The sequence below is a fragment of the Puma concolor genome, chromosome A1 (assembly GCF_028749965.1).
Source record: "Puma concolor isolate L17-30 chromosome A1, mPumCon1.1.hap2, whole genome shotgun sequence".
Classification (NCBI taxonomy): domain Eukaryota; kingdom Metazoa; phylum Chordata; class Mammalia; order Carnivora; family Felidae; genus Puma; species Puma concolor.
This window is the reverse complement of record NC_141667.1, coordinates 138277360-138299431: the sequence shown is the minus strand read 5'-3', so window position 1 is coordinate 138299431 and position 22072 is coordinate 138277360. Positions and strand designations below refer to the sequence as shown.

At 46.5% G+C, this 22072-nt stretch overlaps 1 protein-coding gene across 5 annotated transcripts in view; it reads right to left on the bottom strand.

Moving 5' to 3' along the window:
- Positions 1-22072, bottom strand: part of ZNF608 (zinc finger protein 608) — a 120593-nt gene that overhangs the window by 17823 nt on the left and 80698 nt on the right. The window lies entirely within an intron of this gene.

The window sequence follows — 22072 nt, the reverse complement described above, 5'->3', positions numbered from 1 at the left end:
CCTTAGGGTATACACTAGGTACTTATTTGGTGCTATAGAATCAGCCACAGTTCTGGCCGGACCTCCATCCAAACTCTATTCTTCAAGAGCCTGCAAACTTGTAACAACCAACACAGGCATACCCTGTAATCCAGAAAGGGAAGTATAGTTTACGTATCACCTACACCTACAGAACAGGCCTCTTGACCCATGATATTAAACTAGACCCTGGAAGAGATCTTCCTAGGGCCTGCCCTGCCCACAGTCCCCGCTCAGAGGGTAGTCCTAGGAGATAAGGCTCCTGAGCCAGTAATCCTAACCTTAGCGTCGTCTGACGGTTGCAGGGACAGGTACGTGAAACTGAGGCAACCAAACACGACTTACAATGGGAATCTGAATGAGTCACAAGGCAAGTTGACAAGAGAAGGAGAAACCTCAAGGTCACAAGGTCACAAGCCTCTAAAGTCTGAGAGGACTACAGTGTGCCAAAGCCCCAAGGGCTCAATAGCTATGATATTAGGAAGTCGATGGGTGCAATGCCCTAAGTGCTTACGTGTGTGTGTGTGTGTCCCCTCCCGTCTTTTAGCAGTGACAAGGGCTTACCAGCACCCAGGACGGTCCTATTATATATGTGTGTGTGTGTGTGTGTGTGTGTGTGTGTCCCCTCCCGTCTTTTAGCAGTGACAAGGGCTTACCAGCACCCAGGACAGCCCTATTATTTTCCATCCATCTTGTTCAAAAGGTGTTCATGGTTCTGAACTTAACTCTGTCTTTGAATAGCTTGGTCCCGGAGGTGTCCCTGCAGGGACAGTCTACCCATCCTCCACCTGTCAGCCTCTCTCTCACCCAGGCAAACACAATGACCACAGTAACATTCTCACCTCCAGCTCACACGTTTTTTTTCCCCTCTCCAGCCAAAAGAGTTTCTTCACCCACTACTTAGGTCACAATTTTAGTCCCCCGAAGTTGTTCTAGTCCAAACCTCCAAGGAAAGCTAACATTCCTAATGAGTTAGCACCAAAGAGAGACACAGGGCAAATGTCATCTCTTCTGTGGATGCTCTCCAGTCACACACCGACGGTGCGCACCACCGAAACACAGCCACTCCCTCCTGGGTCCCCACGGCACTCCGTGCCCCGTCCTCTGGCCAAGGGACACTCACCAGAATCCATGCTTCTGTCTGGGCCCAGAGCTGGACACGTCTCAGCTTCCGGCCCAGTTAGACGTGGGTCTGTGGCACACTCAGGTCTATGACAGCTAAGCGACTGAACTGCCCCGTGCCACTTACAGGCCTGGCTCACAGTAATCTCCTGTTCGTGTTCTACTTTCTTCCTCTTTCTGTCTGGCTGGGATGGAGACTGCAGTGACCTTGAAGGCCCGCTGAGAATCACAGAGCCTCCTTCACCTGGGACCCTGAATGACAAGGAGAGCCCACCCAAAGAATACCACACTCAGTCTATTAAGGAAGCAGCGAATCATTTCCTCCTACGTTTGAACACTGTTGAGCCTCTCTGTCTTGCCCTCACACACAGCCCCCTTCACATTCCACTCCTCATATACATGGGACGCCTCTCTTCCGGCCCGACTACACTCTCTGAACACGGGGGTGGGGTCCGCACCTGCTGCACCTGTGAGCGCCGTGCCCGGCGCAGAGAGAGAGTTTGCACAACCCCTGGTGGCTGTGGCATGGTGACAGAAGGGAATCCAGATTTGAATCCTTCTTTTGACTATTACCATACTTTTTCAATAAGCATCATCTCCCACTAGCTTAGAGACGATAGAAATTCTCTGTGGAGAGACTGTACTCCAAAGATGTTATAAGTATGGTTTATGAATTACTGTTGCTGGTTATTTGTGAAGATGTTTCCTCAAGAACTGGGCAAATGCCTGATTTCCCAGTGGATCAGCATCACTCTGTTTGTATTACAGTTTAAAGACTGTTTCAGAGTCTTTAAAGTGCCTCATCCCTGGGACAGAAGTCTCTGGCAAGCGTTGCAAACGCCGAATTTGGAATCAGACATCGTTTGTTTTTTTTTTTCTGGAACTCTTATTCAGACTACCACATCTGGATGGACTTCGTGTGCACTCATGCAGAAAACAGAAACCTCACTCTAATAACACCGAAATGTAACCCATTTATGCTGCAATCCTTTTTTTTTTTTTTTTTTTGAAGTTTACACATTCCTTTCCTATATTTTTTTCCAGTAGACACATCAGTGACAATAAAAAGGAGCCACAGTAAGCTGGTTTCTGCGCACAGGATAAAGTTCAGATATTTCGAGTATCCTATTACCTCCTATTTTAATACATGACTATTGTACAAGGTAGGATTTATCACCTTTCCTTTGTACCCAAACGCCCTCCCCCTCCAGAAGTTTATTGCTGCGGTTTTGCTCTATCCAATCCTGGTACTTTTTAAAAAGCTGAGTCGTGTATAGTACATTGGTTCCTGTTTCTGGCTTCAGAGCATCTCATCTTCAGAAACCCCTCTCTCCAAAGGACACAGCTGAGTTTCTAATTATTGGGGGAAATATTTAATTTACAACTGAGGTTGCCGATGAAATACCTGACGGCCAAAACACAGAGGGACTTTCCTATTCCCCATGCTAAGTATCTCTGGGGCACTAGGACAAGAAAAGTATGGTCACGTGACCAGAAAGAGCCCTACTGCTGAGCTGCATGTTTGAAGAGTCACTTTAACCACATCCTGTAATCAAACCATCTGGAACACAGTGCTGTGATTAGTCACCCTGAACATTGGGCTTTATCTGAACAAATAGCGAACGGCAACGGGGCTTGGGAGATAGGGCAGCACTAACAAAGGGAAGTGTAATGAAACACTTTATGCCCTAGTGTGTCGCCACCCCAGTCATAAACCCCAGACGCACACAGCTCTGGTGTTAATGCACTACTTTAGGAAAGCACAGTGCGCTTAAAGATTAAAGGAATGCGGGGCTAAAAATTGCTGGTTTGGATAGACGTTCTCTGTCGGCCGCTGGAACATGTTGGCACCCCTCTCTCTGCGTTAATTATAACCTCTCAGATGACAATTCAGCAGTCCTTTTAGGGTCTGGTGTTATTTCCAGGGCACTGGGAACAAGGTTCATTTATGGGAGGATAGTAGTGATTCTTTTTTTGCCAGAGGTTAATCTGAACAGGGAGACCATTCCTTTTTGGTTCAGCCAAGCCCTATCCGCAAATAACAAGAACAAACATCCAAATAAATGTGCTAATCCAACATCAAAACGCTATGGCAAAATGCTGTTCTCATCTATGTTTTGAAAGATGGTATTCTTCCTTAACAGACCTCATCTCTTTCAAAAGTACATTTGATCACTGGGATGCCATCTATGGAAATCTTTAAAAAAAAAAATCCTGAAAGGATTTCCCCCCTAAATACATTGAATAAGCCCTCAAAGGGGAAGAGGGGGGGGAAATGGCTAAAGAAACCCTGTTTCCCCATGGGCCTTATGGGTTAATACACAAAAGAACACAGAGCTGTTTTTCCATCACCGTCACCTCCCCCGCAGCCTTTGTTCTGAGGCCTGATGAGCTGTATTGATTTGGGAAAATCATTGAGCTTCTTGGAAAACTAGACTCTCACTTATTCACTGCCATCTATTTCTTTCCCATGAAGACAGGTGGTCAATATCCAGTTGACTGGTCAGCTAAAAGAGGCTCTTGCTGCTTTTCTTTTCTTGCCTCCCCAGTAACATTATCCTTTCCCACTTCTGGAAAACACAATGGCCTGTTCCAAAGTCTTGTGGGTAAGAGGAGGGAGCAGAAACAAGGCTTTTGTAAGGCATCTCCGGGAACACTGAACGGCTGTCCTAGACATCCGCACGGGAGCCCACACGACATCCCTACATGCACGGCTGGTGACAGGATTTTCACTCACCGAATGTTAGGCACAAGTTCTGGCATTAATGGAAACTTTGAGAGCCCAAGATAAAACTCAAAAAAAAAAAAAAAAGTATATATATACATATATATACACACATATATGTGTGTATATATATATACACACATATATATGTGTGTATATATATATACACATATATATGTGTGTATATATATATACACACATATATGTGTATATATATACTATATATATATAGTATATATATACACATATATACTATATATATATAGTATATATATACACATATATATACTATATATATATAGTATATATATACACGTATATATACACATATATATGTGTGTATATATACTATATATACACACATATATATGTGTATATATACACACACACATATATACACACACATATGTGTGTGTATGTACATATATATATATATATATATATATATCTCGAATCAACACAGATCATTAGAGCTTCCTGTGAACTGCAGAAAGTGATGTTTTACTTCTTTTAATAATCGGTACATATGTTTCAGCAAGGTTTTCTCATTGTAGGATGCCCTAAGTGTCATTATAGACATTTGGGGGGAACAAAGAGCCTAAGAGAAAAAATAACATATATCACACGGAGATCTTTACACTTTAAACATGACGAGAACAAAAAACACTTGATTTTGGGTTACACAGGCATACACAGCCTAAAGAAACACTGTCCTGGATGGCTTGAGGCTACTTTTTAAAGGTATAAATATATGCATATATATAAATATAAACACACACACACACACACACACAGTACAACCACTCACACCACAATACATAGCCCTTAATGTTTAGGCAGTTCCTCTTTCTGCTAAGGTGCCACAAGTCCTCCCACCTGAGGGTAGGCAGGAGGACAGGTTTCAGGTGACCATGTTGGTAAGGAGGGGAGGACACGAGCCCCTTAAGCTTCCTTCCACAGGGCGGCAGGTCACAGACCCTCAGCCGGGCTGCATCCAAAGCCACCCCTGCATCCCAAGATGATGGCCTTCAGGCTGTGGTCTCCTAAGGCTCAGCCAACACACAGTAAACTGAAGTGATATGCTCAAGTAGAAGATAAACGATGAAGGGGCGCCTGGGTGGCTCAGTCGGTTAAGCGTCCGACTTCGGCTCAGGTCATGATCTCACGGTCCGGGAGTTCGAGCCCCGCGTCGGCTCTGTGCTGACCGCCCAGAGCCTGGAGCCTATTTCAGATTCTGTGTCTCCCTCTCTCTCTGCCCCTCCCCCATTCATGCTCTGTCTCTCTCTGTCTCAAAAATAAATAAACATTAAAAAAATTAAAAAAAAAAAAAAGATAAACGATGAAGTGGCCAGGGCAGGGGAGGGTGCGGGGGATGATGGCAGAGGGAAAGACGGGGAGACAGGAAAGAAAAAAAATACAAAGTCTTCCGAGACAGACATTTGGTACAACTGAAATGCACAAAGCCAACACGCACACAGACGGAGCCTACGTATGTAGGAATACACTTGGATAAGGAGATTTCATTTCTTGTCTGGGATCAAACTTCCCAGCAAGTAATGCCTTGAGGCTGATGGGCATGGAGAGAAAGCTACGGAACCCGATTTCTGGTGCAAAGTTCTAGGCCTGAATTCTCTCCTGTTCTTTTGCAGGCAAGCATTAGTATTTCTGAGAGCTGCGGAGTTTAGATACATGGTTTGTAGTTCTTCAAACCCTCTCCTTTTTTAAGGCACAGTTTCCCCACTTGGAGTAGTGCAAGGATTTCCCATTCCCCTCCTCCCTTTCTTCACGGGAAGACCAGGATTCAAGGCCAAATGTAACGGAATTGACTCATGTCCCCCAATCCAGTCTCACAAGCTTGAATTATTAGCTCATCTGGAGATCAGTTGTTTTTTTTTTTTTCCCTTCCTTCCTTCACACAAAAGCATTCAAAATTTGGGAAACGTATCTTTCCCATAGTAAGTCGGCTTACTATGAGCCACGATAATGATACGGTCCTTATTCTATTATTACCTCCTAACATGGTGTTCCCTTAAGAGTGTCATTTTAGGAGGCAGCCGCGTACAAGGGGCCCAGGCCCACAGCACATAACCAGAACCCCCCACTTCAACGGAAAGGACGCCGCCTCAACACAATCCCACTTTGAGACCTGCCTGCCACAGAAGATAAGCAGCTGAAAAGAAGGCAGGCCTTTCGTTTCCTGCACTTAATACTAACCACGGGATCTTTTCGGCTTACAACTTGTGCGGCCAGGATCTCTACAAGCCCTGACGTCAGCTTCACAAACAGGTAAAGAGAACAGAACAGCAAGACCAGGCAAAAAATTAACAATCCTCCCCTGGACCAGTGCCCCTAAAAGAGAGCACTCGAGGGCTGAAAGTGGGGAGAAGGGTGTGAGGTGATGAGAATTTGGAAGGTCGCTTAACGGGGATCTCCGCCTCCCCATTTCCTGGTGGGGAAACCAGTCTGTTTCTCTGCTGTCTCACTGCTCTCCACGGGCAGGCGGGGAGGCCAAGTCATCGCCGAGATGAATAAAATAGCAAGATGCCAAGGAAAGAAAACAGAAGAATGGAAAAACTCATATACTTTGGGGAAGGACAGGAGACTCAGCAAAGGGAACATGGAGGGCTCCGCGTCCTAGCCTCAGCTCACAAACCTCCTGTGGATCAGTCTAGGTGGGTGATCAGCAGAGTTCCTGGTTTCAATGCTTGTGAATTGCTTGTCAAAATATGCGTATACAACTATAGACTATAGGACTGCGTTTTCAAGTGATTTCTTACCATCCCCAATCCTTGAGCTACAAGGAGACGGTGGGAACCAATCGACAATTATGCTCACATCAAAAAGCTGCTACTGATGCGTGCATCTCCCTGGGACCGAAGAGCCAGGCTTCATATAAATTATGACGCTTTATTGAAAGTCAGAGCGCTTATTTGCTTTTGTGCCAGCTCTGGGCCCTTTTCATCTGGAGCTCTCCCCGGCCCAGGAGAGCACACATTCCTACAGCTCTGCTGGCCACCAGCTGTGTCCCCCATAAATCATAAATCCTCTGAACAAGCCATTCTTTACAAAGACCAACAGCATTTACTGGAGATGATCACTCTGCTATTATTCCACTTGCTGAAATTTAAAATAGCAATTTACAACAGCAGCTGAAAACCAGGGAACTTGTGTGTGTGTGTGTGTGTGTGTGTGTGTGTGCTGGCGCGCGGGTATGAGAGAGAGAGAGAGAGAGAACAGGAAGGCTGTGCATGTCTGCAGCACACAAAGGGGCACATTTTGTGTGTCACCTTCAAGTCAGCAACTCTGCGAATCTAAAAAGGAAACAAGGGGTGTAAATGTCAGAGGAACCAGACTCAGCACCCTCACAACTGAAGGCAGTGGGGTGAGTGGGGTCTGTGTCGTGGGTAGACCTCCTTGGTCTCACCCGGAAGCGGCCAAGCCCCCAAGGCAGCGTGGGAGGGGGTTCACACAGTCTCTAGTGAGGCCACATAATTATGGCTCAGGTTCAGAATGTAATAAGGAAAGCTGAAGGAATTAACTCCAATCAAGCTCAGTCTGCAGCCAATTTTATTCTGAGGACTAGGGAGGAAGACAGAAGACAAGAGTGATTGGTAATCCCACGCAGCATCCCGAGCGCCTGAGAAGAGGTCTCTGGAGGCAGACGCACCTGGCTCCCGAGCCCGCTCTGCAGCTGCTGCCTCACCTTCAACTAAAGCGCTCGGTGCCTCAGTTTCCTCATCTGTAACACAGGGAGGATACATACGGGTATCAAATAAGGTGTGATTTCTGTAAAGCATTTAACACGGGCACTGGCACAAAACAGTCGCGTCGCAAATGGACTTTGGCTTCCTCATCTTCCAACTCCCCTGGAACCCCAGGTCGCAAGCTAGGAGAGCAGAGGGAGAAGCCAAAATCCTAGGAATTCCGCACTCAGAAATACAGTCAGCAGCAAGCGCCACTGGGCTCCCTCCAGGCAAAACACCCTCGGACCTGGGCGTCCACAAAGATTATCCTGGACTCCTGGTGACCAGGCCCTTGCGCATACGGCATATCGATCCTGGCGAGTCTCACGAGCCGCCAATTCCAACGTTAAGGAGTTGTGTGATTTCTACACCGTTTTCAACCGACACGAAGTTCTCCTTCCTGACAGACTTCTCCTCGTGCCACCACTCAATAGTACAGCCGACAGAGAAATGCAGCTCTAAATCCCTCAAGTCTCCCCTCTGGACGTAGGACAGGGAAACCTCACATCCGGTTTTCAGAAACGGCGACTGGAACTCGATGCCTGGCATTGGTCTGCACGACCAAAGGCAAAATGGTGACAGCAGAGGGGAGAACCCCAGCAGCCAGGCTCCTGGGATGCTGAAGGCGTTAAAGGCAAACTCATCTTTCCCAGTTACCATCGGAACAGACTAGATTTCTCAACAATGGTCAGAGGCACCCCCCCCCCCCATTCCGAAGTCCCTATCTTTCAGGGAAGAATAAAGCCCAGCAGAGTTACAAGTATTTCAATAATGTGCTTAGAGACCAGCTCTTTTCTGTAAACAAGCCTAATGAAGCATGACTAATAGTGCTCTCCGTAAGCAGAGCCAGGGAAAAGGGCCTTTGTTAGCACTTACTGGAGCAAGGCATCATTTTGCTGGAGCAGAACAAAACTTAGCTGGTTATTGATTGACCAGCCTCGCTTGGGTGTCACCGCTCTGCTGTCCATTTCTGTATAGTGTGTGTAGGCAATGCATGTGCTTCCGTAGATGCAGAGACGTTCTGTACACACACACACACACACACACACACACACACACACACACACTCTCTCACGTACACAGTCAGTGCAGCCACCAAGCTAACTTTGGGCTACATTTCTCCGCAGAAGGGATCAAGTATTTCAGGCCTCTCGCTGACACCAAATTGCTCTCCGATACTCACGCGTCTTCTAGTCCTCGATATCACCTAACATTTCTCTCCGTGTTCTCAGGACCGTGAACCTCCTCCGCCTCCGAGCCTGTAAACCGACACGCCCCACGGATGCTTAACCGTTTCCAAAGTCACTACGATTTAACCTGACCTAGTTACTACCTACTAGAGGGGATTTCCTTTTGTTTTTGCAATACATTCACAAGGGCTGGTGTTTCTTTTCCCCATTTCGCCTCGCGGTTCTGAAACTCCTGACATTTGGCTCCTTGTAACTGCCACAGACACGTTCCATGATGGCTCTAATTCTCTTCTGCAGTTCAAGTTTGTCTTAAATGTTACCGATGCACACACGCCAGCAATGTTAGCAGGGAGAGCCAAAGTTGACCTGGGCGTCTCTTCCGAACAGGCAGGAATTCGAGTCAAAACTTGCTTTCCTTGCGACTCTAAGCACAAATTTCCGTATAAATTATTGACCGCACTTTGGCCTCATCTGAAACATTAGCCCCGCAGGCTGATAAGTTCTGACCCCAGGTGGCACATCAACCCTCTCCGAAGAGGCTGGAACATTAGTGCTTTGCACTGGGGACTAAGGCGTGAGAGCCAATCAATCAAGCTCCTGACAGCTTTTACGGCCTCTGAGCATTAGGCCCAAGTCAACCTCCAAGACTCCTATTGTTCGCATTATTCTCTTCTTCTCTGGTCTGATGAAGTTAGGGTTAAGTCCAAGGCTTCGGTGAGAGAGAAAGGCTATTGTTAGTAACTCAGTCTTTATTGACTCTGACCTGCAGGGCAACCAGCTTGAAGTCTTTTCCAGAAAGTAATGCACAGTTAATTGGTGCTCATCATCAGGGTATGTTTTCTACACCTCTCTTCACTGGCCGAACATTTCAGCATCTTTTCCAGGTTGCCTTCTAATTCTCCCAAGCATTACACACACACACACACACACACACTGGACAAAAAATCTGATTTGTACCCATAACCGTCTGCCTGAAATAACTGAAGATCTTTTTCAGCTGAAGCTGGGGGCTGGGTCTGTGAGCAGCCGGCAACAGATTGCATGGCCTGGGCAGGGAGAGGACACAATCCCACACAGGCTTCGTTTGAAGCACGCAGCCGCCCTCTGAAGGGGTTGCAAAATTACTGGACCCAAAGGCTTTCCCTTTGAAAAAAAAACCAGGCACACCATTATCTCTTCCTACCCAAACAGGCCTCTCAGGAGAGAGGGAGGGGGAAGGTGGTGGCCAGACAGAAGTTGGCCACCAGAGCATCCAGTCTGTTTCTCAACAATCCTGGGCAACGGGTGCCCAGACGAGTCAGCTACACTTCAAGGGTCTTCCCCCACAAGCCTTGTTGAAAGCACTGAACAACAGGCTACCCACTGAACGCTTTGAAGGAGAAATCACATGTTGACATTTTGGAAATCGAAATTTCTTGGATGGGGGCGGGGAAGCACAAAAACCAAACGGCTTTTTTTTTTTTCTTTTTCCACTTAGCTTTTGCTTTAGAAATTTTCAGCCACCCGGCTGCCTGGGTGGCTGGGTCGGTTAAGCATCTGACTTCGACTCAGGTCATGATGTTGCGGTCTGTGAGTTCGAGCCGCGCACGCGTTGGGCTCTGTGCTGACAGCTCGGAGCCTGGAGCCTCCTTCAGATTCTGTGTCTCCCTCTCTCTCTGTCCCTCCACCGCCCGCACTCTGTTCTCTCAAAAATAAATAAACGTTAAAAAAAAAATTTTTTTAAAGAAATTTTCAGCCACACAATCCTACATTTAGCCAAGAGACTGATCATGCTATTTTATTTAGTACATCCCGGTACCTGAATTAGCACAAATAAACGAGTACATACTTTTCCAAACGAGTGAAGAGGAAGCCATTTTTCAGTTAAAGTCTGCCCCGTTTGTGTGTTTGACAGTATACTTACTCCAAGATATATGAATATAATATTAGATTGGATAAGCTTTCCGAAAAGGCAGTAGTTAAGAGAGCACACTGATAAAGTCTCCTGCTGCAAAGGATTCCATTTTCTGGTGCCGATCGTTCAACTCAACTTCAATATTAAAGAAAACTACAGCCTTCTCACTCATTAAGAATGCACCATCAAAGCACATTAAACTCATGAATCCCAGGTGCTACCAAGGCCAAAAAATGTTTGCAGACTCTTCAAGACAAAACTGAACATGCGGCCCGTTCCTGTACAGGAGAACTTCCTCCAGGAGCCCTACTTTCTTACAGCCCAGAAGTAAGTTAGGAAAAGATGCAAAGAAAAACCAACTACAGGGGCACCTGTGTGGCTCAGCTGGTTGAGCATTCCACTCTTGGTTCTGGCTCAGGTCAGAATCCCAGGGGTTGTGGGATCGAGCCTCGCGTGAGGCTCCACGCTGTGGAGCCTGCTTGGGATTCTCTCTCTCTCTCTCTCTCTCTTTCTCTGCCCCCTCCCCGGCTCACGCTTCCCCCGCCTCCCCCAAAAATAAATAAATAAAGTTTAAAAAAGTAAAAGTAAATAAAATGCTTAAACCTATGGACAAGCTCAACGCAAGACTGAATGAATCTTGATATAGTCGAACGTGGGGTTCCCGCTGAAGCTTCAGTGAAGGCAATTTAAAACTAATACGTTTTACACAACAGGTGGTTAACATTTGTGTTACTGTCCCCAGGGAGTAAAGACAGGAAATAAATACGAGGAATTCTGCCGGAGCGCTTTACTATCTGTAGGGCCATCAGTGCCCTACGAGCCAGGTCCTTTTACTGTTCCTCTTTTACTGATGAGCAAATGAACTTCAACATGGCTTAACTGCCCGGCTTGCCTCAGAGGGTAAAGTCAGCGATGTGAACACAGGCAGCCCGACTTCTGATACCATACTCCTAAATGCACGGCGTAAGGTTACTTAAACCTAAGTTCATAAAGAACACAATTTCATGAAGGCGCTGCATGTGCGCGGATGGGGCCCCATGAGGTAAGTGAGTCCGTGCAGGTGATGCTCGGGTGTCTTCGGAGGCTTGCGCTGTGGATAAACCAGTGACCTCACACTGGAAGCTTGGAACGGACCATGGGGAGAATACATATACCAAAAAAACAGCAAACACTGCAATTCAGGGTTCCCCCCGACACAGCCCCGACTCCAGGGCCGGCTGTTAACCAGCACACCGACAGTTAGTAACCTTACTTTGTTGAAATACTATTCTTCTCTCCCACCATGTGATGTGTCAGAGAAACTAGGGGCCCGGGGAAAGGAGGGAACGTGGAGACCCTTCCCTATTTACGTTTAGCTGCTTAGAAGGTATCCGAAGGACAGAACTGAGGGACGATTCTAGAACCCACTAGAGACTACCCACTGTTCTACCTACTGTAGAACCCACTACAGTTCTCACTTAGGATGCTGGCTGTTTCACAAGGAGTCACAACGCACAATCCTGGATGCCTCCTGGTTAAGCACTCACACCTAATTCACTGCTCACCAAGTCATGACTACCTTGCTTCCAGGCTCCGTCCCCTCCCTCTTCCTCCAGACCACCGTCCACAGTCAGGGGATGGTTCCCTTCCCACTGTTACCACTCACCCCTCCCCCACCTCGCAACGCCTCCAGCTGCCTTTCAATGTCCCCAGCACACAGAAAGTTGCTTCAGGCTTGAGGCTCACCTCCTATCTTTTGCAGGGAGAGCCTGGCCTGCCTTCACCTTCGCAGTCTGAGTCCTGGTGCACAGAACTCCAGGCCGCCCTGAGAGCGGCTGAGTGCCCCTGCGGCTATTTCTACCGCAGCACTTACGTGACATCCAGGACGCCTGATTTTTCCCTGCCAACCTCTGTAAGGGACCATGTAATAAGCACCATGTCTTTCGAATTGCCTGGCAAAAACCAGAAGCCCCATAAATGTCTTTTTTTGTTTCCTAGGGCAAACGAAAAATTGAAATGAATAAAAGTGCAAAAGAGCCCCTGTGTTGTTATTAGGTACACAAATCAAAACACAGAAGTGAACTGCGATGCTGACAATTCTTTGTCACCTGATTCCGATACCTCCCGAGCGAAGGAGCCCGTCTCCGTTGATTCTTTCCACTTTTCAAATAACTGGTAATGATGTCAACGTAAACGATTTGGTTTCGAGGGCTCTTCTATTTTTGGTTGGAAATTTTTGTGAAATAAGTACTCTTACAAGGGAAAGAAACCAGGAACCCTCCTCTTAAGATTTCAAAAGCCATCCGCTTTTACCGAACTATTACAAAAGCAACTGAGGAGGTACATGTGTCGCTCACCTGATGCAGACGCTCTGAACACAGACCATAACCGCCCAGCCGCGGTAGATGCGGGCCGTTGGCCTCTCCCACTACACTCCTTGTAATGTAATGAACAGTCATATCCAACAAATCTCCTCCCAATGGGCTGCCAGTGGTTGTTCTCCCAGACTCTGGGGCCCCAAAGAGAGATTTGTCATTGCTTAAATAAATTTTACAGATGTAATAGATAAAGGCAATAAAGAAAACAGAGCTTTTATAAAACAAAGTTGACAGGGCAGAAAGCCATCTCTCCATAATGGGCGCGTATGCTCGTGCGTCCCGGGCTGCTTGTGTGTACCAAAGGGAAACAGACAATGAAGGTTAGGAAGCATGAAATGACAGCCTTCTTTGCCTTTCAGGGAACGTAAATTTTAGTTGCTGAATGTAAATCTTCAAGCCATGGTTTTCAATCTGCCTGGCTGATCACCAGACACTGATTTCAAGGAGACAGAAAGTAATCTCACTTATTGGCCAGCCGTGCAGATCCCTGGCTACAGGTTTGTGACGACCCACCGTGCAAAACTCGGGTGGCGCTGGGAGTGATGTTTCCCTGTTGTGGTTCTTACAGGCATGGATTATGTCACCTGCCCCCTGGGTAGCGTGCGGCTGGAAGGGGCGCCGGTACTCGGAACTGGTACTAACTGGAAGCTAACATTACTGGCAGTGCATACACGCACCGCTGGTCCTCAACAAGTGGCCCGTGACTTTTAACAGGGGCTTTCTTGGTGCCAGATGAGACAGAGACAGGGCATTTTCTGTGCCACTGTGCTTTCTGGTGTCTCGTGCTCTGCCCATAATATAAGCACATTAGCTTACTTTCAAGTGTCAGGGCTTCAGGCTATTAGGATCTTGGACCTGGCTCCTCACACAGGGGAAAGACATGGCAAGAACATTCAATCTTGTCGCCTTCCTACTGCCGTAAAGAGGCAACGTTTTCCCCCAGAAGATCAGGAACCCATTTTGACTTGTTTCTTTACAACTCGAACGACCAAACTCCAAATCAGGGTTGTCGTGCATGTTTTAATCTGTCCTACGCCCTGCAGCGTTTGTTGTTTAATTCCAGTTAATTGGGTGAGTCTAGTTTTACGTGAAGGCATATTTTGAAATAGAAGCTTGGTAAATATACAGAAGTCACAGTGTGCTGGTAAATATGCTACAGAGTAGAACAAAAGAACACTAATTTAAAAAAAAAAAAAACCAACACAAAAAAAACCAGTCATGCTAATAAAAACATGGCCTTAACAGCAATAATGTAAATACCAGCCATCAATACATGGGGTAAGTATGGTCAATACGGATGCAGCATGTGTCCTCTGGAACAGATTATACAGATGCAGATTTTCACTGACTTATTACAAATTAGCAATTCAATTGAAAGCAAAAAGGAATCGCCTGATCCCTGAATGCATGAGGTACAGAGGATCAATCCTTCAAAATTAACTTCTACTTAAAACGCACTTCCAACCGCCGTCATGATATAAAGGAAATAAAAGAAAGAAATTTACGAAGGTAGATTTGGGGACCGGGGAGGAGGCAATAAATATTTTTCACAAGGCCATTTCCACGTGACGTACTGTTCCCCACCATCTTTTCCTGTTGTTTACATTCTATGTGACCCCCAGAGAAAAGTGGCTTCTGACAAGGAAGGAGGGCTCCTTCGCTGCAGATCCTAAATGCGGTCATTGCCTGACCACGGCTTCCCTCTCCCCTCACGGTCACCTTTGTTGGAAGGACCTGCAGTCAAGCCTCCCGCCAGCTTGATGTGGCTGTCGGAAAGGACACACGTGGCTGTGTTAACACATGGTCAGTAGTGTAGGAATACCTACTGGTATGAGGGTCTGCCCATCGTGGAGGCTGGAATCCCAAAATACAGGGAACATGCTGGCAGGCTAATGAAAAGCATTCCTGTCTCTGCCTAGAACAAAACTCTACGGCATTGAGAATTGTACTTTTGTTTGTCCGTTTAAAAATGCATTGGGGCGCTTGGGTGGCGCAGTCGGTTAAGCGTCCGACTTCAGCCAAGTCACGATCTCGCGGTCCGTGAGTTCGAGCCCCGCGTCGGGCTCTGGGCTGATAGCCTGGAGCCTGTTTCCGATTCTGTGTCTCCCTCTCTCTCTGCCCCTCCCCCGTTCATGCTCTGTCTCTCTCTGTCCCAAAAATAAATAAACGTTGAAAAAAAAAAAAATTTAAAAAAAAAAATGCATTTAGGGCTAGCTACTGGGCACTCGTTGGAATGTCTTAGAGTAAGCTTTCTAACAACCCAGTGAGGAGGGTACTATATTCTCCCCATTTTACAAATGATGGGGCCAATGCACAGAGGCAGTAAGTCACGTCCCGAGGTCACAGGGGCAGTAAACTGCGGCACTGCGATGGAACCCAAGGGGACTGGCTCCGGTTTGTGACAAGGACCCAGGATCACCATGTAGAAGACGCCGCGGCAAAGAGGGTGAACACACACACCCGGCCCTCAATTCAAGGGGTTTTCCTCTTGCACTAGTTTGTTGGGGTACCAGATCTAAAGGACAAGGTGCACAATTTACTCGTTCAATTTCATCCTACCATGTCCTGAATGTTCAAACAAATGAACAGACGAAAGAAATCATGTTATTTTGGGGTGTGTGGATGGCTCAGTCGGTTAAGTGTCCGACTTCAGCTTGGGTCATGATCTTGTCGTTTGTGAGTTCGAGCCCCGCATCGGGCTCTGCACTGTCAGCGTGGAGCCTGCTTGAGATTCTCTCTCTCTCTCTCTCTCTCTCTCCTTCTGCCCCTCCCCCACTCGCACAGGCACACGCGTGTGCGCGTTCTCTCTGTCTTAAAATAAACAAACTTTTAAAAAGTCATGTTATTTTCAAGCACAAAGGAATCCTAGAGATCACTTATTCAAAACTTGCTGTCTTTATCAAGGAGAAACCGAGGCCCAGAGAGGTTACGTGGCCGATCGTAGCCCCCACGACTAAGGAGAAAAGAGCCAAAACCGCAGCTAGACCTTTCGCTTTCTTCTCTTCCAGCGATCCTGTGGGTCCATACAGCAGCACCCAAGGTAGGTAGGTAGCAGCTAGGATGTCAGGTGATAGGCTCCCGATGACTCTCCACTGACCAAGAGGTCCCTTTAAAGGCACTCACAGCCCGAGGCCTTTGCAGGATTTTGCCCCAATTAGACTAACACACATCCAGATGGTTAACAGTTGCTTTGGAGAAGGGAGGGTAGGTCAAGAAAAGGCTTCTTCGAGGTCTGGATAAAGACAGAGCCAGACCACCCGGCAATAACCAAAGTCCCACGGGAGGTGACACAGGATTTAATCAGTCCTAAATTTCTTGGCCCAGTTTGGAAGGCAGAAGGTGCACGTCTCAAGTTTATGGCACGTGAAATGACCGAAAAGAAAGAATCGGAAGACTCTTTGTTGCAAAGGACATACCGCGAAAATTCGATTCCTTTAGTGCCACGTTTAGTGCACTGAAAGTGGGGGTGGGGGGGTGAGATGAAGCTGTGCCCTGTTTCCCTTCAGTGACTAGGACCACAGGCTTCCTGGGACGGTGTCCTGTTGAGAGGCAACAAGTGGCAGAGGAGGAGTCTGGCGAGTCGTACCGCCCCTCCCCCCGACCCCCCGCCACTGCTGCCGACACCCACGACCTGCCGGAAATGACATCACACAGTACAGTTTCAATCAACTTGCGCTGACAGCCTCTTGCTCTGTTTGCTTCACAAAGTAGCCGCTGATGCCTAAAAGGTGGGGGCTACATCCCCAGTGTTCGCGGTCTTTGCTTTGGAAGAGGGAGTGTTCTCAGAATGGCAGTGGGGTCATCACACCCTTCTGGCCTAATGGCCACGGGACACGGCCAAGGGACCTGGCAGGACTGGGAGGGTAATGAGCAGCACTCGGTCCAAACGGAGCATTACTGACAGCAAAATCCACAGGCTTCGAGGCTCTGGCTATTTCTAAACGTTAAGAATCAGGGCTCCATTTTTGAACAAAATATAGAGCAGCTTTCCAGATGTGGGTTCCTGGCTGAACTACAGAGAAATCTGTGAATCTCTTGTCTCGCTCAAACACACACACGCACACACACACGCACCCCCCGCCCCTAGAAGACGGCACATATGGGTTTCAAACCCAGGCCTCTCGGACTCTTATGTTTCCCCAAACTCCGTGGGGGCTAAAAATCCTCCTGAGTCCTTATTAAAACTACGGATGCTTAGCTCTACTCCAAACATCTAAGGTGATTCTTAGCGGAGCAACTGGGTTAACAGACTTTAAAGAAAAACGTACACCATACAAAGTAAGACACACATACACCATGTTGAGTCTTTCAAGGACAGAAATGGGGAACAAGGATTTTGATTAATTACTTTCCAACATCTTGGGGGATGGGGCGGCAGGTGGGGAGGGGAAGGCATTATGCGATTCCTTTAGGAAAAGTTACCAAGGAGCCTGGAACGAGGCTGAGGACTTTTTATCTGCTGAGCCCTCGGACAGTAGTATTAATACAACAGCTTAACTTGGTTTAAAGAAAGGATTATTTCGCCATCTGCAATAATCGCTTCTGGCAAGAGGCAGGCTCCGCTACGGCCACTCACAAAAGATGATGGAGCCCCGCAATCCTTTCTTCACAGACAGGAATTGGGGGCTTTTCAAAATATTAATATAATCTCACTTATTAAGATAAAACGATGTGCTAAAGCACTGGAAATTCTCCCACTGGAGCCGCTGTACATTTTCTTTGACTTTTTTTTCCCTTCTCCTTTTAACAGAAAGGATCTATAAATCCTAAATCAGAGTGTCCGTTTTTCCCATCACATCCTAAAATATGAACATCTTGATATGCCATGTAATCGTGTGCTCTTTTTACCAGAAGTCAAATAAATGAACAGGTCGTCGGGCAAGATCAAATAAATTGCAGTTCAGGGCCGCCTAGGGGGCTCAGCCGGTTAAGCATCCAACTTGGGCTCAGGTCGTGATCTCGCGGTTCAGGAGTTCAAGCCCCTCATCGGGCTCTGTGCTGACAGCTCGGGAGCCTGGAGCCTGCTTGCGATTCTGTGTCTCCCTCATTCTCTGCCCCTCCCCTGCTCGCGCTCTGTCTCTCAAAAAATAAATACATGTTAAAAAAAAAGTCTTTTAAAGAAATAATTTGTAGCTCCGAGGCAAGATTAATAGCAAGGCTAGCCTCTACATCGTTACAGGCAGGAGGGCCCTTCTGCCAGGGACACCGGCCTCCTCCGGGAGGGTGGGTGAGTGCCTGAGGGTAACTTCTAACTCGTCTAATCACCCTACCATAGAATCAGAGTTAACCAGTGCTTTTCGTGAGGCTTGCCAAAGGCGAGGTGGACAGACAGGCAGAAAGAGCGAGAAGCAAACCAGCCTGCCGCTTCCACGCTGCTGCACCACAAAAACCTCTTGTGAGGTCTTCAAAACTAACAATTCAGCAAAAAGTGACAGGCAGAGTAACCACTGAGTCAGCTCTTGTAACTCCTCTTCAAAAAGCTGCTTTCAGTGAATCAATTTTCAGTGTTGTTTTCGGTTATTCTTAGAGAGAAAACTTGCTACCCCCTCTCCTTCTCCTTTGGAAATTTGGTAACCATAGTTTCTGTATCCTGCTGAGACTTGATATGTGGAGCTGTATTCTACCTGCTATTAAGCTGCTGATAGCAGTGTTTCTGTTGCAATTTATGAGCAATGTCAGTTGAAGGCAGAGAGTATTGTACACGCTATATTTTCCCAGCTGGAGATCTCCGTGAATGGAAAGCAAAAACATGAATACACATGCACTGTGGGCTTGAAGGAATAAAAAGGCAGGGAGAAAAGTCAGCAGGCGAAAATCAGGTGGGTGGTCTCGATTATAGACCAAGGAGATAATAAAATATTCAAAGGAAGCTCTGACTAAATGGCCGGGAAAAGGAGATGGGCAATATAAAGAGAAGCCTGATAAAGTCTTTTTTCTACCTGTAGGTCTCTTGCGCGATTCTTAGATTGGGGACGTGCCAAGATGCACCTTGCCGCCTGGGGTTTTAAATAAGCTGCCATAACCGAAGAGTCATTTGAAACCACAAAAACAAATCCATTCCACATTAAGTTTCTAATAAGGGCTGCAGCTGACAGGGAGCACAACACATCTCACTTCCAACCTTCTCAATGTCTCCACACACGCTATCTCAAGAGGCAAATTTTATCTTTTTTTCCTGAACCAAAAGCATTGTATAAGGAGACAGAAACTGGGTTTTATTTTTGTGGTTAAGAAACAGACACACTGTATTGTCCTTGGACCCTGATACCTGTGTCCTCATGGAGCGCACAGGATAGGTAATGGTCCTCAGAGAGACCCAATTCTAGAGAGAAAGAAAGGATCAAATAATCAATCAGGAAAGTGCCCAGTGAAATTATTACAGAGCCAAAAGACATTTTCCCTCCCTAAACACTCTACTGAGAAATATAACATCAAATATTAATAGGGACCTCATTAAATAAGCTTGATGTAATTCTTTCCCACCTAAATAAAATGCAGAACCGGCCTGTGTCAATGGTTCCCAAACCTACATCAGAAGTATGGGGGAAAAGGCTTTTTGTTTGTTTTTCAAATAACTACACCATACCCGCACCCCTAGATATTATGATTCGGCTTCCTAGTGCTTTTTAAAAAACGTGATTTTAATACTCTTCCTCCATGAAAACAATAATCCTCTAAACAACAAGTCAAACTGCACTCAATTATATCAGGAGGCTCTATTCGGTGGAAAAAAAACTGTCTCCAGGTACTAAAGGAAAAATGTGTCCAACACAGTCACAAAAAGCAAAACATTTACTTATTTAACATGGAGCATTAGTTTATGATTTTTCCCAAGTAACACTGGAACACGTACTAATGTATGTATTCAACTGACTTCCTATTCAGAATTCAATAGTTTTTTTTTTCATTCAGACCCTCACCCCCTAGTACCAACAATATAAAATGAAAATACTTGAGCCTGTTAAATTCACCAAGCCCAACGCTAACCCAGGAGAAAAGTAATTACCATTTAAATAGCAACATGAAGTTCTTTGAAGGAACAGCCTTTTGATGTTAGCATCTCTAATGGTAAAAGCCAAAAAAAAAATCTCAGATCTTAAACATCGTTCATTGTCTTCCAACCCAGAGAAAACAAACGTGTCTCCCAAAAGTTCTTTCATCACAAAGAAGTAGGAACCCAAGTTGTTTATCATGGGCTTGTGGTAACATGGTGACAAGGTCCAACTAAATTTCAGTGACACTTAGAAGAATGGCAAAGTGCAACGAACTGGCTTCTCACACGACAGAAAAAAACAGGAGCGACTGGGCACAGGCAATTAACAGATTTCTGGTGCCCCCGTCCAATGATGGGGACCCGACTGCTGCACCCGGACATCACGACACCCCCCCTGGGCTCACCGGCAGGCAGCCCTTCATCCTTACACACCCTTTCCAGTGGATTCAGCACCAAGTTGGAAAAGCTTGTCCTTATTAAACTCAATCTCTTAATTCACAGGAGGGATGGAGATCTTGGGCCTATGAGCAATGGAAAACCTCTTACAAATGACTAGAGACACCGGCCAGTACCACGTGGTATGTTACACACAGCTGCTACTCTTCATGATGGCGCAAGTGACGAACCAGTTGGTATATTCAACAGGCCGTACGTTATTCAGCCAGCGCAAAACCTTTCTATTCATCCACAAACCCCAAGACACGTTCTTACGCTTTTAATCTCCTTCCTCCTGGCTCACACAATGCTAGGCACTTAACAGAATCCAATCAATGCTATCCCGACGCTCCTGTCTTTTCACTTTTGCTCCTTGACCTGTTTTTCCCAGAAAGCTCCATTCGAGTATCTCCACAAGACCAAAGTCATGACAACAGAGCGAAACACAAACCAGGTTTTAAAATTTTAAAAAGTCCATGGGGCGCCTGGGTGGCTCAGTCGGTTGAGCACCAGACTTCGGCTCAGGTCACGATCTCACGGTTCGTGACTTCAGGCCCCCAGTCAGGCTCTGTGCTGACAGCTCAGAGCCTGGAGCCTGTTTCCAATTCTGTGTCTCCCTCTCTTTCTGCCCCTCCCCTGCTCACACTCTGTCAATCTCTCTCTCAAAAAATAAACATTTAAAAAAAATTTTTTTTAATTTTAAAGTCTGCGTACAGGGGAGAGAGTAAGACCTTCAAGTACAGTAAGACCTTTCCCCCCCCTATTGGTTTTGGCTTTTAATTACCCATGACATCCCTACATGTTATAATAAACAGCTGACCATGTATCATATTCCAATGATCAAATGCTTATCTCTGACCAGACTTGCTATTTCAACCTGTAGCTTATTATCATTTAACTAGAGAAAACTAAGCAATTATAACTGTCCACCAAAATGACATAATTGACAGCTTTTGGTTATATACAATTTTCCTAAATCTGAAAGGCTTTTGTTTTACGCGGCTCCTTTGCTCCGAGGCAAACCAAAGTACATTTTGAGAAAATTCACCCGCGACCAGAATTTGGTAAAAAGCAGTTATTTCCTGGATTCGGGCCCATGTCCCCCAAACTTGCATGATCATAAACCCAACCACCCCTCTGGAGATTCTGGGGAGGAGCCAGGGAATCTGCATTCGAGGAGGCATTCCAGGTAAGTTGTACCAACTGGCAAAACCACGCAGGCCTTTCTGAGTCAGCTCTGGGCTCACGCAGCTCACACTTGAGCCCAGTGGTTCAAAAACTGGGGCGCGTTAAGTATCACAGAAGAAACATTTCCCAAAATCCTGGGGCCCATCCTACTTTAAATCCAGACCACTGAGAACAGGCCCCCGGCGTCAGCGTCTCCTCACTTACCAGGGTGATTCCAATAGACAGCTATGTTTGTAAACGAATTATCTCTTCCAGGGCTTCTCGACCCTCACTGCTGGTCAGAATCACCTCAAGAGTTGCAAAGACGCTACCAAACAAAAAAACAAGGCTAGCTTCCATCTTAAACCAACTGAATTGGACTATATGGATGTGAGGCCTCGAGCCATGGCATTTGTTTTCTAGGTTC